At 37.9% G+C, this 16879-nt stretch overlaps 1 protein-coding gene across 7 annotated transcripts in view; it reads left to right on the top strand.

Annotated features, from left to right (window-relative positions):
* Positions 1–16879, top strand: part of ERBIN (erbb2 interacting protein) — a 170254-nt gene that overhangs the window by 25981 nt on the left and 127394 nt on the right. The window contains exon 2 of one of the 7 annotated variants that reach the window (XM_064272670.1): positions 1429–1502. The exons of the other annotated variants lie outside the window; for them this stretch is intronic. The gene's annotated coding sequence lies outside the window, so the exon portion shown is untranslated. The remainder of the gene's footprint in view (positions 1–1428; positions 1503–16879) is intronic. 7 annotated transcript variants of the gene reach the window in all.

Raw genomic sequence — 16879 nt, forward strand, 5'->3', positions numbered from 1 at the left:
CAGGCAATGTTTTTTTCTGTTGTACATAGGGTTGCTGTAAGTCAGAATCAACTCGATGGTACCTAACAACAACAACAACCTATGTTAAAAACCACCACATAGATATTTTGGGGGAGATACTTTGATACTCTGCAAATACCCTACTTCTCTCCTTAAAGTCTTGCCTAGTAATTTTAGCATTCATCTTTGGATTTTTCCCGCAGGACTGGTGTTTTAAGAAGCATCTCATTCCATAGCAGGAAGTCTTATATCTGGTTAATCTAATAGCTGAATCAAACCAGTAAAGCATACGTTAGGGAAAACCCATTGCCGTGAGTCAATTCTAACTAATAGAGACTCTATAGGACACACTGGGGTTTCTTTTGCTTTTTTTTTAGGACAGAGTAGGTATTGGGGATTCAATTGTGTCCACCAAAAATATGTCAGTTTGGCTAGGCCATATTCCTAGTATTGTGTGATTGTCCACCGTTTTGTCATCTAATGTGATTTTCCTGTGTATTGTAAATCTTACCTCTATGATGTTAATGAGGCAGGATTAGAGGCAGTTACTGTTAATTAATGAGGCAGGACTCAATCTACAAGATTAGGTTGTATCTTGAGTCAATCTCTTATAACAGAAGAGAGATAGGGGTCCTCCTACCACCAAGAAGGTAGCGCTAGGAGCAGAGTGCATCCTTTGGACTTGGTATCCCTGTGCCGAGTAGCTCCGAGACAGAGAGAGAGAGAGAGAGAGAGAGAGAGAGAGAGAGAGAAAGTCTTCCCCTAGAGCTGGTGCCCAGAACTTGAACTTCTGGCTTCCTAAACTGTGAAGGAATAGAGTTCCGTTTGTTAAAGCCATCCACTTGTAGTATTTCTTATAGCAGTACTAGGTAACTAAGAGTGTAGAACTTCCCTATAGGGTTTCCAAGACTAATCTTTACGGAAGCAGACTGCCACATCTTTCTCCTTTGGAGGTGCTGGTGGGTTTGAACCACAGACCTTTTGGTTATCAGCCAAGTGCTTAACCATTGGGCCACCAGGATTCCTTACATTAGGGAAAACGGGCAATCAAATACTGTCACTTTTCACTTTTGAAATTCACCCTATCTGTAAAGTGTTGGTCCTGATTTTTTCTGGCTCTGTGAGAGTTACATTAGAATGTAGATTTTGTGAAAGCACTGATCACGAATCAAGTGTGTGCCGGACTGTAGCTGAATTTTTTGTAGACTAAAATGCTAATGTCAGGACAGTGGAAATCCTGTTTTACCTTTTCCTTAGCACGTTTCTTTGTCAAGTGAACATAAAATCAGGGTCATTAGGAGAAGACTAATTCTAAAACCTGTTAGCATATGTATTTTCCTACCCCCCTTATCCTCTATGGCAGTTTATTTTATGTGATACACTACATGTTTTACTTAATTATCTTGTTTATTTTCTCTATTGCTTCAGGATGTAAACTCCCTGAGGGCAGAATTATCTTTCTTCTTCTCTACCCCACTGCCTTGAACAGTGCCTGGCACATAGTAAGTGTTGAGTGAGTGAATGAAAAAAGAATAACACTGAGATTAAAAATTTCAGTTGGGAGAGAAATCTGGCATAACATATTAAGAGTACAGAATATACAGTTAAATAACGCCCATACTTTTGAAGAGCTAGAATAGTTAGGGTTGGAAATGGTGTATAATTTGAGGTCCCCTGAAGAGAACCTTGGAGTGACTAATTCTGCAAGTTTAGTCACCAGAACTATTTAAAGTAATATTTCCTAAATTTTTATAATGTACTGACCCCATTTAAAATGAAAATAAAAAAATCATGGGATACTACTTGAGTGTTAATTTTTATAATGGTATTTAAATATCTACATTCATAAAGCTATGTATGTTTTTAGTTCTTATAACAAGACAAATTTACTAATTAAATATAAACAAAACTATCAGATTGATTTTTGAGTTTACATTAACAGTATTAAATTAGGATGACAGGATATTTTACTGAAGTTAAATTGGAGATTGCATCATGAATATGATTCAGTTTTGTTCAACATTTCTGTTGAGTGCCTGATGATGTCAAATTTCCTGTTACATTTCTTTGTTTGAACTGCCGCACATTTTGTATATACGTCAAGGTGGATTTATTTAACAGACATAGGTCATTTACGTATTGTCTGTCTCTGTTATTTTCCACAGTGGGATGTAAATATAACTTAGATGTAAGGGCTGAAGTTGCATGGTACAACTCAAATTCATTTGACCCAGAATATACTTACAGTGTGTCTGAAAAGTCAGGAAAGATGGGATGCACTTTTTTTTATATGGTATATTAGTTTTATGTTTTCAAACAATATGCTCAGTATTTTTTTTCCCCACCTCCAGACACCTTTATGGATGCTGAATTGGAAGCATCGTTGTTGTTGTCAGGTGCCATTGAGTCGGTTCCATTTCATAGCGACCCTATGCACAACAGAATGAAACACTGCCCGATCCCGCACCATCCTCACATTTGTTACTATGCTTGAGCCCATTGTTGGAGCCACTGTCTTAATCCATCTTGTTGAGAGTTTTCCACTGACCCTCTACTTTACCAAGCATGTCGTCCTTCTCCAGGGACATGATTCCTTCTGACAGCATGTCCAAAGTGTGTTTGAGATGCAGTCTTGCCATTCTAGTTTCCAAGGAGCATTCTGGTTGTACCTCTTCCAAGACAGATTTCTTCATTCTTTTGGCGTTCCATGGTATAGTCAATATTTTTTGCCAACACCACAATTCAAAGGTGTCAATTCTTCAGTCTTCCTTATTCATTTTCCAGCTTTCATATGCATATGAGGCAATGGAAAACACCATGGCTTGAGTCAGGTGCACTTGAGTCAGGTGCACTTTAGTCCTCTAGGTGACATCTTTGCTTTTTAATACTTTAAAGAGATCGCTTGCAACAGATTTGCCCAATGCAATGTGTCTTTTGATTTTTTAAAGTTTACAATTCAAGTGAGTTTCGCGTACAAAAACTTATACATTGTTATGTGACCCTAGATGTTCTCCCTATAATATGACAGCATACTCCTCCTCTCTACCCTGTATTTCCTGTGTCCATTCAACCAGTTCTTGTTCCCTCTGCCTTCTCATCTCGTTTCTGGGCAGGAGCTGCCCACATAATCTCATGTGGTCTACTTGAGCTAAGAAGCATACTCATCTCACCAGTATCATTTTATGTCTTAAAATCCAGTCTAATCTTTGTCTGAAGATTTGGCTTTAGGAATGGTTTTAGTTTGCGATAACTGAGAGTCTGGGGGCCATGTCCTCTGGGATCCTTCCAGTCTCAGTCAGACTATTAAGTCTAGTCTTTTTACTAAAATTCGAGTTCTGCATCCCACTTTTCTCCTGCTCCATCAGGGATTCTCTTTGGTGTTCCCTGTCAGGGCAGTCACTGGTGGTAGCCAGGCACCATCTTGTTTTCTGGTCTCAGGCTGATGTAGTCTTCAGTTTATGTGACCATTTCTGTCTCTTGGGCTCTTATTTTCCTTGTGTCTTTGGTGTTTTTCATTCTCCTTTGCCCCAGGTGGTCTGAGACCAATAGATATGTCTTAGATGGGTGCTTGCTAGCTTTTAAGACCCCAGACGTCACTCACCAAAGTGGGATGCAGAATGTTTTCTTAGTACAATTTGTTAGGCCAGTTGACCTAGATGTCCTGTGAAACCATGGTCCCCAGACCCCTGCCCCTACTACTCTGTCTCTCAAAGCGTTTGGTTGTGTTCAGGGAACTTCTTAGGTTTTGTTTTAGTCCAGTTGTGCTGACTTCCCCTGTATTGAGTGTTGACCTTCCCTTTACCTAAAATTATTCTGTACTGTCTACTTAGTGAATACCCCTCTCCCTGCCTCCCCACACTTGTAACCATCAAAGAATGTTTTCTTCTGTGTTTAAACCTTTTCTTGAGTTCTTATAATAGTGGTCTCATACAATATTTGTCTTTTTGCGACTGACTAATTTCATTTAGCATAATGCCTTCCAGATTCATCCATGTTATGAGATGTTTCACGGATTCATCGTTTTTCTTTCTCGTTGCGTAGTTTCCGTTGTGTGAATGTACCATAATTTGATTATCCATTCATCCGTTGATGCGCACCTTGGTTGTTTCCATCTTTTCGCTATTGTAAACAGTGCTGCAGTGAACATGGGTGTGTATATATCTAGTCATGTGAGGGCTCTTATTTCTCTAGGATGTATTCCAGGGAGTGGGATTCTGGATCGTATGGTAATTCTATTTCTAGTTTTTTAAGGCACCAAAGCGATTTCCAAAGTGGTCGCTTTGGAAATTTATAAGTGTTTCAGTCTCTCTATAACCTCTCCAACATTTATTATTTTGTGTTTTCTGGATTAATGCTGGCCTTGTTGGGGTGAGATGGTATCTCATTGTAGTTTTGATTTGCATCTTTTGATTTCTTGACTGCCGTTTCCATGGGTATTGATTGTGGATCCAAGTGTTAAAATCCTCTACAACTTCAGTCTTTTCTCCATTTATCGTGATGATGTTTATTAGTCCAGTTGTGAGGATTTTTGGTTTTTTTTATGTTGAGGTGTAATCCATATTGTAGGCCGTGGTCTCTGCGTCAGTAAGTGCTTCAAGTCCTCTTCACTTTCAGCAAGCAAGGTTGTGTCATCTCCATAATGCAGGTTGTTAATGAGTCTTCCTCCAATCCTGATGTCCCTTTCTTCTTCATATAGTCTGTCTTCTCAGATTATTTGCTCAGCATGCAGATGGAATAGGTATAGTGAAAGGCTACAACCTTGATGTACACCTTTCCTGACTTTAAAGCATGCAGTATCCCCTTGTTCTGTTTGAACGACTGCCTCTTGATCCATGTCCAGATTCCTCATGAGCACAGTTGTTTCGAAATTCCTATTCTCTGCAATACCAAACCAAAACCCTGTGCTGTCGAGTTGATTCCAACTCATAGATTGTTATGATCCACACAGCCAAATGCCTTTGCATAGCCAATAAAACACAGATAAACATCTTTCTGGTATTCTCTACTTTCAGCCAGGATCCACCTGACACCAGCAGTGGTATCCCTGGTTCCATATCCTCTTCTGAATCTGGCTTGAATTTCTGGCAGTTCCTTGTCGATAAACTGCTGCAGCTGCTTTTGAATGATCTTCATCAAAATTTTGCTGGCATGTGACATTAATCATACTGTTTGGTAATTTCCACATTTGGTTGGATCACCTTTCTTGGGAATAGGCATAAAATATGGATCTCTTCAGTTAGTTGGCCAGGTAGCTGTCTTCCAAATTTCTTGGCATAGACGAGTGAGCACTTCCAGTGCTGCATCTGTTTGTTGAAAATCTCAATTGGTATTTCGTCAATTCCCAGAGCCTTGTTTTTCATCAGTGCCTTCAGTGCTGCTTGGACTTCTTCCTTCAGTACCATTGGTTCTTGATCATGTTATCTCCTGAAATGGTTGAATGTCAACCAGTTGTTTTTTGTATAGTGACTCTCTCTATTCCTTCCACCATCTTTTGATGCTTCCTGCATTGTTTAATACTTTCCCCATAGAATCCTTCAGTATTGCAACTTGAGGCGTGAATTTTTTCTTCAGTTCTTTCAGCTTCAGAAATGATCAGCGTGTTCTTCCCTTTTGGTTTTCTATCTCCAGATATTTGTACCTGTCATCATAATACTTTACTTTGTCCTATCTAGCCTCCCTTTGAAATTTTCTGTTCAGCTCTTTTACTTCATCCTTTTTTCTTTAGCTACTTGACATTCAAGAGGAAGGTCAGAGTCTCTCTGATATCCATTTTGGTCTTTTCTTTCTTTCCTGTCTTTTTAATGATCTCTTGCTTTCGTCATGTATGATGTCCTTCCACAACTGGTTTGGTCTTCATCTTCAGTCATTATTGTCCAATAGGTCAGGTCTATTCTTGAGGTGGTTTCTAAGTTCAGGTGGGGTATACTCAGGGTCGTACTTTGGCTCTTGTAGACTTGTTCTTATTTTCTTCGTTTCAACTTGAACTTGCATATGAGTAATTGATGGTGTGATCTGCAGTCAGCACCTGGCTGTGTTCTGACTGATGATATGGAGCTTTTCTATCCTCTCTTTCCACAGATGTAGTTGATTTGATTCCTGTGTGTTCCATCTGGTGAGGTCCATGCATACAGTTGCCATTTATGTTGGTGAAGAAAAGGTATTTGCGAAGAAGTTGTTTTTGGTCTTGCAGGATTCATCATGTGATCTCCGGCATCGTTTCTATCACCAAGGCCATATTTTCCAACTACGGATCCTTTTTTGTTTCCAGCTTTTGCATCCCAATCACCAGTAATTATCAGTGTATCTTGATTGCATATTGGTTCAATTTTAGACTGCAGAAGTTGGTAAAAATCTTCAGCTTCTTCATCTTTGTCCTTAGTGGTTGGTGGGTAGATTTGAATAATATTCATATTAACTGGCTTTCTTGTAAGTATATGGGTATTATCACTGACAGCATTGTACTTCAGGATAGATATTGAAATATTCTTCTTGATGGTGAATGCAATGCCATCCTCTTCAAGCTGTCATTCCCAGCATAGTAGACCATATGACTGTTTGATTCAAAATGACCAATGCCAGTCTATTTCAATGCCTAAGATATCAATCTTTTTGCATTTAATTTCATTTTTGACGATTTGCAATTTTCCTAGATTCATAATTCTTAGAGTCCATGTTCCGATTGTACGTTGGGTTCGATTATTAATCTGAAAAAAATCACAATAGATACACTACAGAGGGTCCCAAAAGTCTGGAAACACTGGGTAAATACTCTATTTATAGTACTTAATTTAGAGATATTTTCCCTGGAAAGGTGTATAGGGTTTGAATAAAAACACAATGAGTGTACAATATGTAATTAGTATGCTTCCAAAAAAAGCTTATTTCTCCCGACTTTTCCGACACTGTGTTTATTAATTTGTATTAATTTGACACTCATAGATCTCATACTAGAGTTTGATGAATACTTGCTAAAAAGATTTTATTGTCTGTCATGGGTTGAATTTATGTCCCCCCAAAAATGTGTGTATCAACCTGGTTAGGCCGTGATTCTCAGTATTGTGTGGTTGTCCTCCATTTTATGATTGTAGTTTTATGTTAAGAGGATTAGGGTGGGATTATAACACCACCCTTACTCAGGCCACCTCCCTGAGCCAGTGTGGAGGGACTTTCCCTGGGGTATGACTTGTACCACCTTTTATCTCTTTAGAGATAAAAGAGAAGGGAAGCAAGCAGAGAGTTAGGGACTTCATACCACCAAAAAAGATGCACCAGAAGCAGAGCACATCCTTTAGACTCTGGGTTCCTGTGCAGAGAAGCTCCTAGTCTGCAGGAAGATTGATGAGAAAGACCTTCCTCCAGAGCTGAAAAGAAAGAGAAAGCCTTCCCCTAAAGTTGAGGCCCTGAATTTGGACTTTTAGCCAACTTTACTGTGAGAAAGTAAACTTCTCTTTGTTAAAGCTATCCACTTGTGGTATTTCTGTTATAGCAGCACTAGATGACCAAGACATTGTCCAAGTGCTTTATTTAATAGATTGAGGAGATTTGGAAAAATAAACCTTCCAGGCATGCTTGCCTTTACCTTTCGTGGGCAAGGGTCAAGAGTATAATTAGAGGCTCACATGCCGTATTTCTAATTTAAAAGCTATAAATCAAGCTTTAAAGAAAAACAAAAACAAATAAACAAGAAAAAAAAAACCTGTTGAATAAAGCATGTTTTGTCCTCCTACCTTCATAAATATACCAAATAATGGTCTGGCAGGCTGAGAATACTTGGAGTTTTGTGCTAGGATGTGGTGGTGCAGGACAACTTACCTACCCTGTGACTTCTGATCCACAGCCCTCTGTGCTTTTCTTCTTTCCACAGCTCTTTACCACAATTGGGAGGACTTGGGCACAACTGTGTGGACACTGCAGTCTACATATCTAATTTCTGTTCAAACCATCTACAAAATAGTTGCCTCTTGGTCACCCTCCAGGCATAGGGTACACATGCTAGTGGTGCTGTTTTCCTTCTGGAGTACTGGTTTATTGAAGGAGGCTGTAGAAGCTGGCTCAGGACCTTTTGAGCAGGAAATTGTAGGGTCCTGGGTATGCAGGGTGTTGTCTAAAATTAGGAGAGGGAGTATGTGTTTCACGTGGACAAATCCCCTTGATTCCAGAGACTCTTTGCTTTTTGGGGAGTGGTACGCAGCTAGAGATCAGTGTGGGGGCCCTCACAAGCAAGAGGCCCAGGGCTATGACCAGGTCTGTGGGGGTCCGTGTTACTACAACTTCTTTTTCCTGAAACTTTACAATGGGTATTCAAGTCACAATAGTTTACCTTTGGGCTAATTCAACTAGGATTTATTATGTTTTCTATCCTCCCCAGTATGATAGGGAGTTTGGAAAATTTTAACTTCAGTAATTTCCAGAGTTCTTGACAATGTTGCCTTAGTCCACCCAAGTGATTTTTTTCTTTCTACATTTTTCTCGTGCTCTCTATGAGACCCTCTATTGTGATTCCTGTCAGAGAGGTTGGTGGTGGCAGCCAGGCACCATCTCCTACTATTTATTAATTATTTTAATATTGTTGATATTGCCTTTCCATACATTTTATGTAGTTAAGTCTGTTGATTTTATAATTTCTGGCTCTGGTCATGCTGTAAACTTTAGAAAAAATGGAAGTCCAGACTCAAAATTTAATATAAATGTATTAATTCATTATAATATCAGTAGCAGAGTTTTTTAAACTTGGGATTGATCCATTGACTTGTAAGTATTCTGAGAATAGACTTCATGGTTCACAAATATAAACTGAATACAAAATCAGAATTATGTGTAACTTTTCATTTTTCTGATGTCAGGTTCAAGTTCATCTGGTTCTCAGAAAGGTTCATGAACCCTGAAAATCAAGCCTAGCATACCTTTTATATCTTGTAATGCCTTAAAAAAATTCCTTTGTATGTTTTGCGTGTTGTCGTTCAGATGAGTTTGCTTTTGTAGAGCAGTGGCTCTCAGACTCTGTGCCCCCCTTTATTGTAGCAATATAGCATATATTTTGTAATATCCTTGTCTATTTGAAATGAAATTCATAGGTAGCATAATCTGCCTCGGTGGTACAAATGATTAATATGTTTGGCTGCTAACTGAAAGGTTGGAGGTTCGAGTATACCTAGAGATGCCTTGGGAGAAAGTCTTGACTACCTACTTCCTCCAGAATCAGCCATTGAAAAACCCTATGGAGCACAGTTCTACTGTGACATACGTGGTGGGCCATGAGTCAGAATCGACTCAGTGGCAACGAGTTTTTATATCTACCTACCCCTACACTGGGGGGAAAAAAAGACAACGTAATTTTCTATTAACTGTAATAAAGAATCTATAAAAAAAAGAGAAAAACAATTGTAATAAAATATTTAGTCATGACGACATTGGAGAACTTAATGAAGTAGTTTTAATAGTTTTTGGTTATAGATTGGAATCACCTGGAGAACTTTAAAAAGTAGTGATGCCTGTTCTTTTAAAATTAAACACACACCTACCCATTATTTCACTCCTAGGTATTTGCTCAGGAGAAGTAAAAGCATAAGTCTCCCAAAATGTACAGAAAAGTCTTATAACAGTTTCTAGCCCCCAAATGGAAGTAAATGTCAGTTAACAAAAAGAATGGATAAACAAATTGTAGTATATTCATACACTGGAATACTACTTGGCAGTCAAGAATGAACTACTGATACAACATGGATGAATCTCAGAAACATTGCATTTAGCGAAAGAGGCCAGACACAAAAGAGTACATAATTCAACAAACGAACCAAAACTGTTGCTGTTGAGTTGATTCTTACTCGTAGTGACCCTGTAGGTCAGAGTAGAACTGCCCCACAGGGTTTCCAAGGAGCAGCTGGTGAATTTGAACTGCCGACCTTTTGGTTAGCAGCTGAGCTCTTAACCACTGGGTCACCAAGGCTCTTATTAAAAGAAGCCAGACACAAAAGAGTACGTAATATGTGATTCTTTTTATATGAAGTTTAAAAGCTAAGCTTTAGTGTTAGAATTATGAGGAGTGGTTGCCTCTGGGAGTTGTAATTTTACTGGAAGGGAGCATGAAGGATGCTCTGAGTGATGGAAATGTTTTGTATGTTTATTGAAATGTTTCTTATCCCAATAGAATTATACACTTAAGAGCTTTGCATTTTACTGTTCATAAACTTTACCTTAAAACAAAACAAAACAAACAGTGAAACAAAATAAAACAAAAATACTGATGCCTAGAACCTATATCCCAGAGATTCTCATTTAATTGGTCTGGGCATAGATATTGTTACATGCAGCCAAAGTTAAGAAGCACTGATTAGATGCTCGCCCTTTGTATGTGGACTCACTGTGTACGCAACTGTTATACATGTAGATTGATACAGGTGTGTTGTATTGGCAACTAAAATACTGTTTGTTGAAAGAGGCATTGCCACCTGTGACAATATTTTCTAAAATGGAGAAACAATGCTTGGTAAAGTTTCGATCAAAACACAGTTTTTTCTTCCCTTAATTTAGTGGGTAGTTACAGTCCATTAAAATAGTGCAAAAACCTTTCTATGTTCACAGAGTTAGGTTCTAGTCCCAGGTAATTATGTTTTTCAGCATCATGACTTGAGGACATTTTAAAGTTGTATGGGACTGACCTTCACATTAGAGGACACCAACCATCCCTCACCTGGGAAGTCCATTCACTGTGACAACTGAAAATGTCTTCACACATTTTCAGAATGACCTTTTTAAGAACCATTGACAGTCTGAATTCCCTAAAACTTGCTCTTCATATATGTTTAATTTACCCTAAAGGGAAATTGTTAACACCTGATAAAAAAGACTGCTTAAACTATCTTAACTTCAGGTCCACAGTCCCTTCTGTGCAATTCTGAAATTCAGGAAGTTCTGAAAATTAAACTTTTTTCCTAACTCAGTGGGTGGGAGATTAAAATACAGTTTACAGGTTGTGTGTGTGTATGTGTGTAATTTGTGTGTGGAATGACTAAAACCATATGTTGGCTCTTAAGCAGTTCAAGAGAAGAAACAATTTTTGTACACTGTGCATCTGTTTAAACTTTCACAACCTTTTATTACAGTCTATTATGTTAATTGAAGGTATATTCATACTTAGGTATTAATAAATGAAGATGTTTCCTATTTGTTTTTAGACTGAATAGCGAAGAATTAGGTACCTTAAATTTTTTTGTCCTATTTTAACAATTCTCATCCAAACACAGTTTTCTTCAAACAGATGGCTTATCCTGAGATTAGGAAGGTAAACAAGTAGTACTTGAACTTGATAAAATCGCTATGAGTCAGAATCGACTTGACGGCACTTGGTTTGGTTTTTTTTGGTAATAGTCTCCGTGCAACTATTCACATTTAATTAAAGGATGAAAACCTGGTATTGTTTGTCTTTCAATCAACAGTTTGGTTTAATTAGTAACACTAATTAAGGATGACTTTAAAATTTCAAACTATGTTTCAAACTTGAATGGTCTCCTTGGCTGGTCTGAAAGTTCTGATTTGTGATTCTTACATTTATTGTTCATAGGAAACTAGTTTTTCCAGTTGTGTAACCTACTTAGTAAATTTAAATGTTTCCAGGCTATGTGTCCTTGAGAGTACTTTAGAAAAAAAACCAAAAACCACAACTGTCTTATTTTAATAATCAGGTCAAAGCCCATTATTCACAGAACTCCTATCATGTGAACGATTACTTTTTAAAAGCTAAATTTTTGATAGAATTAATGAAGACAACTATTGTAAAATAGCTTTTATTGCATAACAATAATTCTATTGACCTCCAGAGTATTATAAAATAGTTTCTGTGTGTATTGATTATTATTATTTGGAAACTACTAATTGAGTAGTATTAAAGTATACAACTTGGGGGTGGAAAAAGTGGAAAAAAGATCCACCGGCAGGTTCATAGGTGAACCTAAAAGTTTATCACTCTCAATCAACTATTTCTAAAATTTATTTTCCAAAAAAACTACATGAACTTTTCATGGAAAATAAGAATGTATTAAATTACAAAGATATTGCTTCTTGTGACTAAATTTTATAAGTTGTATTTGGTAGTAGGATTTTAATGCAGACAAATTTGATTCATTTTTAGGTGATTTACATTTTTGGTGTGAGTACTTCATTTCAATAGGAAAGTCACATTCAGGGAAACTGATATTAGGCTGATTTCAGTGAAGGGTAATACCACTCTTGTGGTTTGAGGCCTGGAATACAGCTTAGCAATAGTGAATCTGTTATGTTTGCTTTAAAGCAGTTACTTAGTAATTAGGTCTTGTTTTGTTGTTCGGTGCCCTTGAGTTGATTCCAACTCATAGTGACACCATATCACAGAGCAGAACGACCTCATAGGGTTTTATTGGCTATAATTTTTACGGAAGCGGCTGGATGCTAAACTTTTGGTTAGCAGCGGAGATCTTAAGTGTCAGCCACCAGGGCTCCTTTGTTACATTAATTCTAGAAATTTATTAAACATCTACTTTGTGCCAGTAATAGAGGATACAGATGCGGAAAGGGATAATAATGGGATCACCTTCAGAGCCTTTGCAACATGCACACGTGCCTGGACCACACTCCAGACCTTTTGAGGCCAAATCCTAGGGGTTGGAGTCTTGTTTACAGGTTAAAGTCCGCATTACTTAGCATGGCGTCGAAACCTCTTACATTCTGCCCCCCTTGCTGATTCATCCAACCTCATACCTATATACTTGAAAATCTGTCCCCACTCCTTTAATTTCATCTGCTAGCAGTGCACAGAGCTATTCTGTACTTTGGTTCATGTGCTGTTTTGTCCTTTTGAACTGGTTTTTCTTACCACCAGACCTTTTGGCCTTCTTTGCTCCAAATTTCTAACTTTGTATTATTCCTGTTGTGGGATCTATTATGCATCACTGTTTGCTATTATGCTTCTAGAATTAGAAATTCCTTTAAGGTGGGGTTGTTATATTTTACGTATCATAGTGTCTGCAGTGCTATATGCATAGAACTCAACACCTAGTAGTAAGTCAGTGCATGTTTCTTTGTCATATTTTCCTATTACTGAATTTAGCATCAGAAAGTTAAATGCAGTCACTTAACATTAAACATTAATTTGATTCTATTTGTGATTGATTCTCTTTTGTGATTTTTTTTCTTACATGTTTGGGTTTGGCCTTCTTGTGCCCGTGGGGTTTAGTAGCTTTGGCAGTAGCTAGTTGAGGTGTAATGAAAAAGGCAGAATCAGATGTCTAGAAGTGACTGACAATTACAAATATTGATTTGTGCCACTGGCATTTTTGGAGTTGAGGTCTGTGTTGCATCCAGCCTTCAGGTTCAAGTCTCTTAATTTTGGAACACAAAGTTCCCTTTTTAGAATAGGTATTGAGCCCTCAAGGATGGGTGGGGAGAGTTGGGGACAGTGATTTGCAAAATAATTAGTGATAATATTTACATTTGATTTTGCATTTATTTGGACATTCAGATTATCAGCTTAGGAACTTTTAGTATACATCAAGTATATTATTAGTAGGACTCCTTGGATGAAAATAAACAACTCAAGAAAGTAAAAATAGGTTAATAAGGATATAGGGGTGTCTTATGGGCACTCAAGGGCTAGAATGCAGTTGGCGTCAGGAAGGAACTAGAACAAATAGCTACAAAGGCATTGGGAGCCCCAGACCATCACTATTTTATGCTTATCTCTTTTCAAAGGCGCTTTCTGTCTTTATGCAATATGGCAGAAGATGGCAGCTCAACAGATTCTGCCTTCTGATGTTACAGTTCAGCTAAATGCAGAGACTAGACTTGCTGACTTTCAGCTCCATTGACAAATTCTGGGAAAGAGAAAATGATTGACTAGCTTGAGTCAGGTGTCCATCTCTTGTTTAATCTGCTATATCCAAGTGTGCAGGTTACCTGGTACTAAAATAGATTTCAGGGCTCCACTCCTTTTGAATGAGGGAACAGCTCTCAGAGCAGGGCTACTGTATATGGTTGTGCAGGTTGCTTACTACATATGCCAAGCCTTTTACCTTACCTACAGGGTTATTATTATTATGTTTTAATTGCGTAAAGGTGTTTTATGGATCTGTGGTGGCCTTTCTCAGAGAAAGGAGGGTATCAGATCTAAAGGTGTTTGCTATGCCAGTTTTTCATATCTCTTGTCTATTTTGGTATAGCCAAAATCTCAGTATTGAAATAAAATGGTTTTGCCCATGGACCATGAAGTTTTATTGCAAAATATTCCCAAATCCATATAAATGTTTTCTCACCAGGAATATTGAAAGCAAAATTATGGGGTCTTTGATATTTTTTGACCTATTAAGTGGTCCTTAAACACTCATTGAGAACTGCTGACATTGAGGAAAGGCTATTACACTTGGAGTTTTAATACTTGCCCCTTATCTGTCTCTTGGTCTTTGTTTATATTTCAGTGAGTGTAAAATACCTAATTTAAAGGCATGTCAGAGTTCAATGGACGTGAAAGAACTTGGCACAAAGCAACTGGCAGTTCTTAGCTCCTCTAACAACAGCAGCAATTGCAGCAACAAGGTTTTCCCCTTTCCTTTTCTACAGAGAAATTCAAAGATTATTTGTTACTTATTTTCAGAAAGGAGAACTCTGATGTTTGATTAGTAAGAAGCTTAAAAATTTTTTCTCTCTTTCTCTCTAAGTTTGGGATACTACTTTACTTGCAGAATAAGAGCCTTCAGCTCTAAAGAGTGCTTGTATGGTTTAATAGAATTATGGATATTATGCCTAAAACATTAATCTGAATCCTACTAAAAGTGAAGCTTTTTAAAAAGATTTTCATCAAGTGGTGGTATTTTAAGCTTTACTTATAAGTGTTAAAATGCTTCTGTAACAAGTTGTTGAGAGTGATCTAGTTTTCTTTGGAAAGTTTATGGTGTTTATAATCATACCCAGTGTTAAGTTAACCCTGATATGAACACAGTAGCTTTGCAGACAGGCTAGCCTCAGAATGTTTGTGCTGCTTCCTACAATTTTTTTTTCTGTTTTTTTCTTCATGGTTCATACTTCTATAGCTTCCCTTCTCTTGAACTGAGGAAAAAGTAGACTTAAAAAGAAATTCAGTGAATTTGTATTGTAACAGAGGTTGTTTGCAGGAAGCCCGGAATAACTAATGGTGGGGTTTCATGCATTATGGCATTTTCATCCAGGAGTCTTAAATCAGGTCAGCCTCATCAACAGGTTTGGCTCAGCTTCTAGGGCAGTGTACACACTGCATAAAAACCTACTTTATTTGTAGTTCAAACCCAGTGCCGTGGAGTTGATTCCGACTCATAGCAACCCTATAGGCCAGAGTAGAACTGCCCCATAGAGTTTCCAAGGAACGCCTGGTGATTTCGGACTGCCGACCCTTTGGTTAGCAGCCATAGCACTTGACCACTATGCCACCAGGGTTTCCTGCTACGCCACCCTCATTTAAAATACCACTATAAAGAACCAAAGAAGTAGTAAGCATAATGAGGTGGGCAGGTGGAGGAGTTTGTAGTAAAGTAAAAGGTCTTAACCTGTGCAAAGGATTGGACTCAGGTAAATAGGAATTAGATCTTGGATGTTTGGATGTTAAGTACTTATTATAAGTGTTTGAAGGGGGAAGGGTAGTAATAAATAATTTTAAGGAAAAGCTCAGGTGCTCACTCAGTTGGATTAGGAAATCAGTTTGGAATCTATTGTGTTAACACATAATAGCAGTATTAACAGACGTCTTGATTTTTTTTAAGTTTTTTTTTTTTTTTCGAGATAAAATTTACCTAAAGTGTATAATTTGGTACTTTTTAGTATATTCACAAGGCTGTACAACCATCACCACTATCTGAGTCCAGAACGTTCTCATCAGCCAAAAAGAAACAGTCCACATTCCCCCACCTTCCCCAGTCCCTGGCAACCACTAATCTACTTTATGTCTCTATGAATTTGCCTATTTGGGATATTTCATATAAAGGGAATCACAGGATGTGACCTTCTGTTTTGGCTTATTTCACATAGCATATATAATGTTTCTAAGGTTTATTCATATTATAAGCATGTATCAGTATTTCATCCTTTTTTAATGGCTGAATCATATTCCTTTGTATGTATACATTACACTTTGCTTATCCATTCATCAGTTGATGGACATTTGGGTTGTTCTCACTTTTTGTCTCTAATGAATAATGCTGCAGCCAACATCCAGGTACATGTTTTTGTGTGAGAGCGTGTGTCTTAGCTTCTTTTTCTTGTACTTTGTTTTGATGTGTAGGATAGTTTGTCTCCTTTGTGGTTACCTTATTATTTATCCCTGTTTTTCTAAATTTAAACTTAACTTTTATTTCTTTGTATGGCCTTGTCTCCCTCTCCATGTGAAAGATCTATAATTATATTTCTTAGTCCCTCTTTATTGTTTTAATGTTGTCGTCTTCTACACAATAACATAGCTGTTTCCCTATTTTGAGTGTTTTTTAATCTTACTTTATTTTTGTGATTTCCCCTGTCTGGGCTGACCTCGGATTGCCCTGCCCAGTGTTCTAGTCTTGGGTTGATACCTGATATCATTGATCTTCCAACCAAAGAACTCCCTCTAGTATTTCCTTTAGTTTTGGTTTGGTTCCTATGAATTTCCTAAACCTCCATTTATCTGGAAATGTCCCAATCTCACCTTCATATCTAAGAGACAGCCCCACTGGACATACGATTCTTGGCTGGCAACTCCCCCGTTTCAGTTTTTTATATAAGTCATCCCATTGCCTTCTTTCCTGCACAGTTTCTGCTGAGTAGTCCGAGCTTATTCCTATTGACTCTCCCTTGCAGGCGACTCTTTGCCTATCCCCAGCTGCTCCCGAAATTCTCTCTTTACCCCTGGTTT

The sequence above is a fragment of the Loxodonta africana genome, chromosome 2 (assembly GCF_030014295.1).
Source record: "Loxodonta africana isolate mLoxAfr1 chromosome 2, mLoxAfr1.hap2, whole genome shotgun sequence".
Taxonomy (NCBI): domain Eukaryota; kingdom Metazoa; phylum Chordata; class Mammalia; order Proboscidea; family Elephantidae; genus Loxodonta; species Loxodonta africana.